At 44.7% G+C, this 12,163-nt stretch overlaps 1 protein-coding gene across 2 annotated transcripts in view; it reads right to left on the bottom strand.

The window, feature by feature from the left end:
- Nucleotides 1–12,163, bottom strand: part of LOC126539989 (heparan-sulfate 6-O-sulfotransferase 3-B-like) — a 137,567-nt gene that overhangs the window by 45,923 nt on the left and 79,481 nt on the right. The gene's annotated exons all lie outside the window — the stretch shown is intronic.

The raw sequence follows: 12,163 nt of genomic DNA, 5'->3' as shown, positions 1-12,163 counted from the left end.
TACGGTGTGAATTGACTTACATTTTTCATCCAGTGCTGCCATATGACAGTAATCGGTATGTCTCTTTGACCGTGAAAAAGCACGAACTTTCATTTACACTAGTGGGTGCTTACCTTTCTCCATCAAGTTGTTTCAACAGACAGAGACTGAGTGCCATTATACATGCAACTCCTGGTCCATGGATTGTTGCTGGGAACTTTAACGCACACCATTCACTCTGGGGAAGCGTCAAGGTAAATTCGAAAGGAAGAAACCTTGTTTCCTTTTCCTGTGACCATGAAATTTGCTGTCTAAATGATGGCAGTCCCACGTTTCTGCACGGCCGAACATACAGTAGTCGAGACTTGGTTTTTGTCTCGCGATGCCTTGCTCACCGCATCCTTTGGTTCGCAGATATAGAAACCCATGGAAGCGACCACATTCCTACCTACCTGAAGATTACAAGCCTAACCAAATCCGTCCCATCCAATTTTAAACAAAAAATCGATTGGCCCATGTTTGAATCACTTATGGAAGATGCATGCCACAAAGGCTTATTGTCCACACTAGAAGTTCAGATCGCCAAGGCTATGCAGGATGCTATGCATTCATTTCAGCCATTGGAGAAATACACAGATTTTGATGTGAAAATACAGAGCCTCCGAGCAATCCGCCGGCGAGCGGAGCGACGGTAAAGATGGACCAAATCGGTTTACGACCTTAGAGAGGCCAGACGCATAAAAAAAAATACAATGTCGTCTTGCTGTGCTGCGAAATCAACGCTGGAAATCCTTTTGTGAGTCTCTCGATCCACATAAACCTCTGTCAGTTGTCTGGACAACAGTCCACAGACTTTGAACAGCTCCTCAACAGCACCGGCCATTTAAATCACTAGCCCTCCATCAAGGACGCCGAGAAGTTGACGTAGCCGAAGATTACTGTGCAAGGATCGCGGGTCCGGCATTCCTCTATTCACCTAGTGCACCTATTTCTATTATTGTCCCCCCTTGCTCCTGAGATCCTTGTATGGATGCTCCTTTCTCCATCGAAGAACTGGAGGCCGCACTTGCTGGGAGCAGATGATCTTCGTCTCCAGGACCCGATGGCATCACATACTCTGCGCTTGCAAACCTTGGTCAAGAGGCCAGAGATGGACTGCTTGGCCTATACAACGCATCATGGCGTGACAGCCTGGTCCCTAACCCATGGAAATCCAGTCGCCTTGTTCCACTCCTCAAGCCTGGCAAATCTCCATTGGAATTCTCATCTTACCCTCAGATAGCACTGGCCAGCTGTGTCAGAAAGGTAATGGAGAGAATGATCCTTACACGGTTAGAATGGTACTTGGAATTTCACGTCTATCCAGAAGTAATCGCTGGCTTTCGACGCAGACGCTCGTCAACAGATAGCGTTATTGACCTTGTAACATATATACAGCACAAGAAACATCTGAAGCGAATAACTGCGGCCTTATTCCTTGATGTTAAAGGTGCCTACGACAATGGCCATCATCATGCGATTCTGGACACCTTAGAAGCTGTAGGGATTGGTGGTCACGCCTTTCGCTGGATACACAGCTACTTGAAAGGAAGATCTTTCTTTATTTTGACTGAAGACGGACCAACAAAGTCTAGCTATAGCAGTCACGGTGTACCGCAAGCGCGGAGTACTCAGTTCGACCCTGTTCAACCTGGTGCTCATTGGTCTCACCGATTCGTTACCGCAAACTGTTCAGCTCTCCATATATGCAGGCGACATTTGCATATGGGCGTCAGGAGTGACACGTGTACAAGTTCGTGCACGACTTCATTAGGCTTCAACGGCTGTGCCAACATACCTAAGAAGGCAAGGCGTGGAGCTTTCCTTTGTGAAATGTGCACTCGCTGCTTTTACTCGCAAAGCGATGGCCCCGTGTGCTTTGCGGATTAATGACTAAACTGTACAATACAGACGAACACACCGCTTTCTTGGCGTCATCGTTGATAGGGACTTGTCTTGGAGCCCTCAAGTCTCGTACATGACAAAGCGTTTGGCCGCCATCGTGGACCTTTTTGCATTTCTCAGTGGGAAGTCCTGGGGTGCAACAATACCCTCAATATTGCAACTATATAAAGCACTGTTTTTTGGGCTTCCTGCGGTACAGCTTACCTGTACTAGGAAATACTTGCACTACAAATATCTGCAAACTTCAGAGTGCACAAGCACGAGCACTCAGAATTTGTCTCTGTCTCCCCAAAACTACGTCACTGATGGCGACAGTGGCCATTGCCGGAGACACTCCTTTGACAGTCTATATAGATACAGATGTCCCGAGACCCCACATCTGACACCTGACTCGGTTTCCCTCATTCCATCTTGCTTGCTTGCCAGCAAAGAGGCCACATTCAACTTTTGTCAAAAGTGTTGTAAGACATCAGTCCTACTTGGCCCCAGAATTTACGCATGCTACACGATTATCAGACCCATTGTGGTGTCTGCACCGGCCGTAAGTGCAATTGACAATTCCAGGAATCAGAAAGAAAGCTGGAGCACCATTGCAAGCTTTGAAACAAGTAACTTTGGAATACATTCACAACGTACACAGATTCCGGCAACATGTCTGCACAGATGGTTCGGTAAAGCTCAACAGCTTAGCTGCTGGAGTCATCATCCTGGCAAAATTTGAAGAAGTCAAAGTAAAAACTTTATGTGTGACCACATTGACAGGTGCTGAACTTGCGACACTCCGTGCTGCACTTGATTTCATTAATCAGGAACCACTACAAGAATGGACAGTCTTTAGTGACTCCAAGGCAGCCCTTCAGTGCACACAAAGCCCAATGCGCCACGGACCCAATGAACAAATGGCCTCAGAAATTCAACGCATGTATCATCGCAGCCATGACAAGGGACACAACATAATCTTTCAATGCCTTCCAGGACATTGCAGCATCAGCAGGAATGACCACGCTGACGAAGCCGCCCGATCTGCACATGAAAGTGGTCAATGTGTCTTGATTCCGCTTTCACGAAGAGATGCTGCGGCTGGGCTGCAATTGATGTCCTGTGAATGTACTTTGCCTCTGCGGGACTCGAACGCTTTCACCATGTGTGGTTTGCGTTCGTTGTCTCCGGACATACGGATGCACCTACCCCCAGGGTTACCATAACGTGAACAGACCATGCTGTACTGTCTGCGGCTAGGCGTTGCATTAGCGAACTCAAATGCTTTCCTTATTGGAATGGCCAACAGCCCTACATGCGCCACACGCAACATCGATGAGACGCTCGCACATATTATCTATGTCTGCCGCGATATAGTGCCCAGAGATAAGTGCTGTGCAGAGTACTGGACCAGTTGGACAATCGTCCACTCTCAGAACTGAAAGCTTTAGGTCAGTACTCCCACAGAACATCCACGCTGAAGGCCTTACTCGCATTTATTAAGGTTCCTGCGGTCTGCGGGGCTTCACGATAGACTGTAAGAACGCCACCCCCTACCACTCTGTAGTGCATGTGGTTTGTTCGTGCTCGTCTCTATTTCTCTCCGTCTCCCTCTTACGCTCTCTTTCTCTTTTTATCCCCCTTCACCCTTCCCTCCATGCAGGGTAGCCAACCAGAACTGCCTCTGGTTAACCTCCCTGCCTTTCTATGCATCCTTTTCTCTCTTCTCTTCTTGAAGCGTGCGGGGTGTGGCTTGTCGTCTCCCTGGGTGATACTTTGCACACATATGCTTGGGGATGGGGGATGTGATGATTTGGGTACTAATGTTGTTAGGTAATAAAAATACCTCCTATTCTGTACATGTCAGTCTTAAGGGGTAACCAACCTGCTGGAGTAGAGCGCTACCTTGCTCCATAGAATTTAACTTTTCTCTTTGAGATATTAGCACAGCAGATGCTAGTTTTCCATAGGTGCTACACAATCTTAGCGCCTCAACTTTTTTAGTGCTAGAGTTGGTGGGTAGTGAAATTGCCATTTAGTACGCTGCTCATGCCATTGTGTTAATTATAGATGTTTTGGTATTGGTTAGTTTTTGGAATGGGAGACTATATTATTTTGCTGATCCCAAAGGCCTGTGCAAGGCCTATGGCCTCTTCCTCCCTGAAGCTTTGCCTTTGTTGCGTGACTCTATGTATCATGTGTACTATGTTCGTGGTCGTGTTTCCAAGTGTTTCAATCGTGTGATCTACTCTGCTGTTGTTTTGTATCCACAGGCTGAGGATTCCTAACATATGCACTTCTCTGATGGCTTGGCCATAGAACTTGAGGTGTATTTGGGGGCAGTCCATGGCTTCTGGAATATTTGGCTTTTAATCTGAGAAATTCAGATTTTTCTAGTGTGTATCGCATGCCTGCATTTTTGGAAAAATATTCTACCTTGTCGATCGCTCTCTGCAGGATATCTTGCTTTTCGCCAATGGAACCTTCGGAGGCCCATAATGTTATGTTGTTCGCATGTATTGCTTGACCCAGCTCGTGTTCCTCCTCTAGCGATAGAGCAAGAGCTCCCGCATCCCTATGTTAAATACTAGTGGGGATAGGATTGAACCTTGTGGGACTCTGCAGTTGCATATTGACATAGATCGGATTGAGCTGGTGCTGACTGTCACCATTCAGTTTGTTAGAAAAGAGGTTATGTAATTGTACGTTTCTTTCTCCGCATCCAACGTTGCATAGTTCCTCGAGTATTGTTTTGTGGGATATGGTGCCATAAGCGCTTTTGATGTCCAAGGCTAGGATGAGCCTGTCTGTGCTCCCATTTGGGGAGTTTAGTGCTTCCTCCTTTAGCAGCAGAAAGGCAACCTGGGCTAAAAAACCAACAATGAATTGGGGAAAGGTCAGTGTGCCTCAACATACGAGCCCAATTGTGTTTGTATAACTGACCTGTGCTGCTATGTGCAGTCTAAAGCCCAACATTAAATTGCAGAAGGGGTGGTGCGTCTCATTGTAGGAGCCTAATCGTGTTTGAATAACTGTTTGTAAATGTTTACCCATGCATGAAGTCAGAGATATGGGTCTGAAGTTTTGTAGGTACGTGGTCTTTCCAGGTTTTGGCGTTGATATGATTTCCATTTTTTTTTCCACTCATGCACTATTTCTCCAATGGCCCAATCTTTTCATTGAGGAAGTACGTGTGTTGGAATAAGAGTTTCATAATTCAGATTGTGAACCATTGCATTCGCAATTTGGTCCCTGCCAGGGACCGCATTCTTTTTGAAAGATTGCACAGCTGCATGCACTTTGGCTACAGTTATAGCGCTGCCGAGTTCTGGTTTCTCTGGGGCGTCGTATTTGAGATATGTCCTTTTCTTGACTGGTCCCTCTTTGGGGCGAAGATAAATCTTTGAGTTGAGCAATTTGTGTTTCGTAGGCTCCCCCAAATTCGATCTCTATCTGTTGGAGAATTTTGTTTGTGGCTGTTGACATGTTAGTCGGATCTAACACACTGCATAATATTGCCCACGTTTTCTTCGTGTGCAAAGTTCCCCGGAGGGAAGCACAGAATTGAAGCCAATTTGTTATCTAGTGCTTGAACATATTCATTAGCTTCTTGGACGAGCTCTGCAATTCGTATCTTTAGTTTTCTGTTATGTTGTGTTTTCCATCATTTGGTGTCCAGTGAGCACCTCTTTTCGGTATCTGAAGGAACTGTGACATGCAGTGACATGTGACATGTTATTGCTCCCTGAACATGTCGAGCAGCTGTCCTTCCTTCATGACAACATTCATCATCATCATCATCATCGTCGTCATCCTGGTTACACCCACTGCAGGGCAAAGGCCTCTCCCATACTTCTCCAACTACCCCGGTCATGTACTAATTGTGGCCATGTTGTCCCTGCAAACTTCTTAATCTCATCCGCCCACCTAACTTTCTGCCGCCCCCTGCTACGCTTCCCTTCCCTTGGAATCCAGTCCGTAACCCTTAATGACCATCGGTTATATTCATTTCTCATGACATGTCCTGCCCATGCCCATTTCTTTTTCTTCATTTCAACTAAGATGTCATTAACTCGCGTTTGTTCCCTCACCCAATCTGCTTTTTTCTTATCCCTTAACGTTACACCCATCATTCTTCTTTCCATAGCTTGTTGCGTCGTCCTCAATTTAAGTAGAACCCTTTTCGTAAGCCTCCAGGTTTCTGCCCTGTACGTGAGTGCTGGTAAGACACAGCTGTTATACACTTTTTTCTTGAGGAATAATGGCAACCTGCTGTTCATGATCTGAGAATGCCTGCCAAACGCACCCCAGCCCATTCTCTTTCTTCTGATTATTTCATCTCATGATCTGGATCCGCGGTCACTACCTGTCCTAAGTAGATGTATTCCCTTACCACTTGCAGTGCCTCGCTACCTATCTTAAACTGCTGTTCTCTTCCGAGAATGTTAAACATTACTTTAGTTTTCTGCAGATTAATTTTTAGACCCACCCTTCTGCTTTGCCTCTCCAGGTCAGTGAGCATGCATTGCAATTTTGTGGGCAATGAACAGTAAGCTGATCGGTCTATAATTTTTCAAGTCTTTGTCGTCCCCTTTCTAATAGATTAGGATTATGTTAGCGTTCTTCCAAGATTCCGGTACGCTTGAAGTCATGAGGCATTGCGTACACAGGGTAGCCAGTTTTTTTTAGAACAATCTGCCCACCATCCTTCAACAAATCTGCTGTTACCTGATCCTCCCCAGCTGCCTTGCCCCTTCGCATAGCTCCCAAGGCTTTCTTGACTTCTTCCGGCATTACTTGTGGGATTTCAAATTCCTCTAGACTATTCTCTCTTCCATTATCGTCGTGGGTGCCACTGGTACTGTATAAATCTCTATAGAACTCCTCAGCCCCTTGAACTATCTCATCCATATTAGTAATGATATTGCCGGCTTTGTCTCTTAATGCATACATCTGATTCTTGCCTATTCTTAGTTTCTTCTTCACTGCTTTTAGGCTTCCTCCGTTCCTGAGAGCATGTTCAATTCTATCCATATTATACTTCCTTATGTCAGCTGTCTTACGCTTGTTGATTAACTTCGAAAGTTCTGCCAGTTCTATTTAGCTGTAGGGTTAGAGGCTTTCATACATTGGCGTTTCTTAATCAGATCTTTTGTCTCCTGCGATGGCTTACCGGTATCCTGTCTAACGAAGTTAACACCGACTTCTATTGCACACTCCTTAATGATGTCCATAAGATTGTTGTTGATTGCTTCAACACTAACGTCCTCTTCTCGAGTTAAAGCCAAATACCTGTTCTGTAGCTTGATCCGGAATTCCTCTATTTTCCCTCTAGTGCCCTCCCAAAACTGGTTTTCTTTCATGCCATCCATTACTGTTTAAGATTCCTGTTACCTTGAAGTTCTTGACAATGAATAAAACTGCATGCCAGGCATTCAAAATCTATGCGATCACTTTGTGAAATGATGCCAACTTAACGATGCGGCCAAACCTGCTAAAAAATGCACCTCAGCCTAGCCAACACCGTTGAAGCATGCTGGATCTATGCCATCTACGTTCCGAGATCGCGATCCTGCGGGATACCGTGACAATGATGATGCCACTGACAGCAGGACAGTAGATCTGGTGTCCACTAGTAGTGGCTCGCGGCAATCAACCAGCACGCAAATGGCCTCCGAGATTGCAGTGGAACCATTCCAATCTTGAAGGCCATGCACGTGGGTACATATACACGTGAGTCTCCAATGTGGGGGTGCAGGCCTTATACAAGGGCGGGCCTTACACGAGTAATTAGGTATTTATTTTCCCCGTCACCTGTCGAGTTGTTAAACAGGCTACCAAGTGATGTCGTAAATAAACAACAATAAACACCATAGATTAGTTTCAACCGTTCCTATTTGCAAGTGTTCAACCGTTGCCTATTTTTTATGCAGTGTCTGGCTTTCATCACTGTACTCGTCCCTGAGTTCCATGTGCCCTGCCCCTTTGATGCACCACTGGCCACCATTATGTCACCTGTCTCGCACATGCTCGAATGGGGCCCGACCGACTTGTGCGTGGACTGTTGTCTCCCACGTGGATGATAGTTCTGGCTTATCTGCTATCACACTTGTGGCCCCTGCGCAGCATAGCGCCTTCATCATTTCGTTGGATCCACCAATCATATTGGATTTTTCACTTCTGATGTCAACGGTTGAAGCTAGAAAAGCAGCACCGGTGCCTCGGATCTTCAGTGGGCATCAGGACAGCAGCACATGCACAATGTTCAACCGTTGCCTATTTTTCATGCAGGTATGCTACCTTGAAAATGCACATTCTTTTCATTCCGATGATCGCATTCTGCTGCTGTTTCCACACCCACACCATCACAGCTTTGTTTTCGTCTTTGTATGCTCAACTTATGTATTGTGCGAATAGTCTATTTTTAAGCGGAGATGTTGAACTGAACTCTGGCCCCAAGAATAATTCACAAGGAACCAGACCAGCTACCCAATTAGCCGGTTAAGTGTTCCTTTGACGAAACTTCTGAAAATAACAATGATGAGCACTTGGTTGCCAAAATGTTCAATAAACTGCTTTCAGGAGAGGAAAAGATGGCTCTTGACATCTCTGCTCTTCGTCAGACTGTCAATTCTCAGTTTAAAAACTTAGTCTCAGATTGCTGCTTTTGTATCCTTGTCACCTAACACAGATGCCGCAGTAGATTTTCGATCTGTCATCGTTTACTCAGACAGTTGATTCCCTGTTGGCAAAAGTGACCACTTTGGAAAGAACTTTTCCGAGTAATGAAATCAAGGTGACTGCCCTGGTTACAAAGATGACTTCTCTTGAATCTTCTCAGTCTTCTAAACCTAGTGATATTATTACTCCCCCTGCTGAGTCTTCCCATGCATCCTTGTAACATGGTTAACAAACATGTTGATAAGAATAATAATCTTGCAAACCGTTTGTGCAGAAATAATCTTACCCCATTTCGACTTCCCGAACAACCTGAAGAAAGCAATAGTTTACTGCTAAACAGCATTGCTGCATTTTCATGGAAAACTACAGATCAGTTGTCCCAAGATTGAAAGATGCCACAGAATTGGAAGACTCCAGCAGAGTCATACATATCCGATCATTGTTAAGTTGCTTGACTTTCGCAATAAGATTGAAGTATTAAGGAATGGTCACAAACTTAAGAACTTGGACACTTGCATTGGTGAAGATTTTTCCACTTGTGTACGAACCCTTCGCAGGAAACTGCGGGATGCCACTACCTGCCACAGAAAAATGGTTACGCTGTGCACATAAGGTTTGATCATGTGTTCATCGACAATATCCACTCTGACTGGGATCACAAAACTAATGCCCCTATTACGGCTTCAACTCATTCTTCTTATACTTCCCCCAAGTCTGCTTTGGATGGTACACAGTGGCGACAGAAAATGCGGCATGATGACCTTAAAATTATGAACAGGAATGCCTGAAGACCAATTCATAAAATTCCTGACTTTGGCTCCTTGACTGCTTCTAATGCTCCTCATATTGTCGGTGTTACCAAGACATGGTTACACCCTGACATTTTCGATGCTAAAGTTACTCTACCTGGCTTTACCATTGTTAGCTGCGATAGAACACACAAAATAGGGGGTGGTGTAGCTCTATTCTTGCGGTCTGATCTTACCTTTTCGACTGTTTGTGGTCCTAATAAAGTTTAATCTGTGTGGTCCAAAGTGTCAGTTCCCAGATAGTCACAAACATCCAATAGATGTACCAGATTGATCCAAACATTCAGCAAAAAATGGGATGTCTCATGCAGATAAACCTAAGGGACGCACAATGGCATCAAAGTCTTGGATGTCCACTGAACATCCACTTAGTTCATTCATCAGACATAGGGCAGACAAAATTTTGGATGTCCATAGAATGTCTCTAAAAACAGCACTTCAGAATACATTGCACAAAGGTTTAGATGTCCACGGAACATCTGTAACGATTGTACTTTAAACATGCACTGTAGGGCCTCCAAAACTTTCGCACTGTATACGCCCTTCTATGATTTTGACTTGGACGATCCTACGCAGTTGGTGCCTGTAGTTGGTGCAACTATATTGCACTGTATCATCAGTTCAGATGTAATGGATGTCCATAAGACGTCTAATTCTTTTGCTGGACATCGATCAATCGTTGCTACTTTATAAAATGGATGTTTGCACATGAAATGTACATTTTTTAAGTACAATAAAATGGACAAGCAGTGGGCAAAGTGAAAGAAGAATACACGTGTGCCCAAAGCTTTCGTATTGCAGATCCTGAGTTTTGTAGACTTCTTTGTTTCCAACTTTGGAAAAGTAATAGAAAAACAAGGTACAGTATATTCAGCAATTAACTGATATATAGCAGAAAAAAAGCGCATGAAAATCATACGAAGGGCTCTGCTTTCTGTTAAGCACCACCGCACGTTTTAAAACAGTGACACACCTCACGTGTGCAAGCTATTGCATCGCCTCTGACACTCGGAGCCCATGTGCGTCAAATGCAAGGAGCCAGAAGCATGCCATAAATGTTGCATTAAATGAAAAATGATGTTTAAGGACGTTAGAAAAGTTAGATGACTTAAACAGGTTTTATGTAGCATCACTGTTCAATTATCAAATAGTCTCACAGTCGCATTGCCTGTCATACATCACCATAAGCATAGCCATTGCAATGGCGCAGCAAGCAAGCGTATGTGGCCATGTGCGAGCTTGTGTTTCGGTGCTGGCACTGAGCCACGCTCCTCTACGCCGTGCTCCCCCAAGGGCTACAGAACATGACAAGATAGCACCAACATTTCCTTTCTCACAACGAACGACTTTTATGTTGCAGTACTGATGCTGCGACACTTCATTTCGTATTCTCGCCATGTCTGCAGTGGTGTCCAGTCGTCAGCAGGCATATGCTGTTCAAGGTAAGTCGGCGGTTTGTTTTTGTACTTTCTTCTCTTTTATGCCGGCAAGGAGTGCTTAGCATGGGACAGAAGGGCTGATGCACAATGCAAACACACAATGGTTTTGGCAGTACTCCTCAAGGCATGCCGGCGGTGTTTCTTGCCGAAATAGTATTAAACTGAGCCAATTGGTGCATAGCTAATATGAGTTTGAACAGCTGAACTGCAACCCGAATCAAATGGCGAGAGACAAGCTATGTTCTTGTCTGTCTCCCTTTGTCCTGTGTTTCAGTTCTGCTTCTCATACTCGTCTTGGCCTTTCTTGTACAGTGCTTCTCGTGGTCCGCAGGTTTTGTGAACAACGTCACAATGGTTTCAGTGGTTCTGGCACACATTTCTGATAGTGGTGCTTGATGTTGTGAGGTAGGCACCATCCATGCATTGCTTTTGTTGTGTCTGCCGGTGGAGGTCTTTTGTAGTAACTGCCGTCTGTAGAGCTAAGTGATCTTTCGTGTGCTTTGTTGCTCCTCTGTATGTTTACATAACTCCTGTGTTTGGCATGCAGTATTATGTGTTTGTATCATTTGTGGGCACAAGCCACATACCTTCACGTGTTCTTGAGAAGCCAATCCTTTTGCAAATTATATAAAGCTTTGCTGTGCTCTACTGCTTGCAAGGACAAATTTCATTGTAAGTGGTACTATTTAAGCAGATGCCTTAGCAGATGCTATGATAAAGGAGATGCTATAACTGCGGATTTATACTCTGGAATTTTAACCTAATCACTGAATTTAGAGAAGCGGAAAGCCAGTTACTTAAGGCGTCGTTACTTTGTATGTCTTACCCCCGCATTCAGAGAAGTGCCTTAACTTCAAGCCCATTGAGCATGTGCTGGCGGGCTAGTTGGTTAAGCATGATTACAAAGACGGCGTCGAATAAAACAACACACAGCTCTCCGGTCATATAAGTGCGCATTGTAAGGCTCACAAGTGCATCCCAGATTTTGATAGAACCTGTGTTTTGAACAGAGCTGATGATCAACTGACAAGGGAGATATTGGAAGCGCTTGAGATCAAGAAGCGTGGTGTTGATTGTATCAGTGAAGCCTCAGTTTCTCTTTCGACAAAGGAACTGGCGTATCTAGAGAGCGACACTTAGAAGTTATTCTGCATCTTGGCTTCCTTGTGCGATGCAGATGACTGCCCTGTTTATTCTTGTTGTTTTGATCCTTGACAGCAGCTATATATTTCTATGTCAAGAAATAAAACACTCAGTTGTTAGTGTGCCTACGTGCTTGTCTCGTGTCTCCTTTCTTCGTGTGTTGTTTTATTCGGCGCCGTCTTTGTAATT

Source organism: Dermacentor andersoni, chromosome 2 (assembly GCF_023375885.2).
Source record: "Dermacentor andersoni chromosome 2, qqDerAnde1_hic_scaffold, whole genome shotgun sequence".
Taxonomy (NCBI): domain Eukaryota; kingdom Metazoa; phylum Arthropoda; class Arachnida; order Ixodida; family Ixodidae; genus Dermacentor; species Dermacentor andersoni.
The sequence above is the reverse complement of the archived record's forward strand: the minus strand, read 5'-3'. Positions and strand labels throughout refer to the sequence as shown.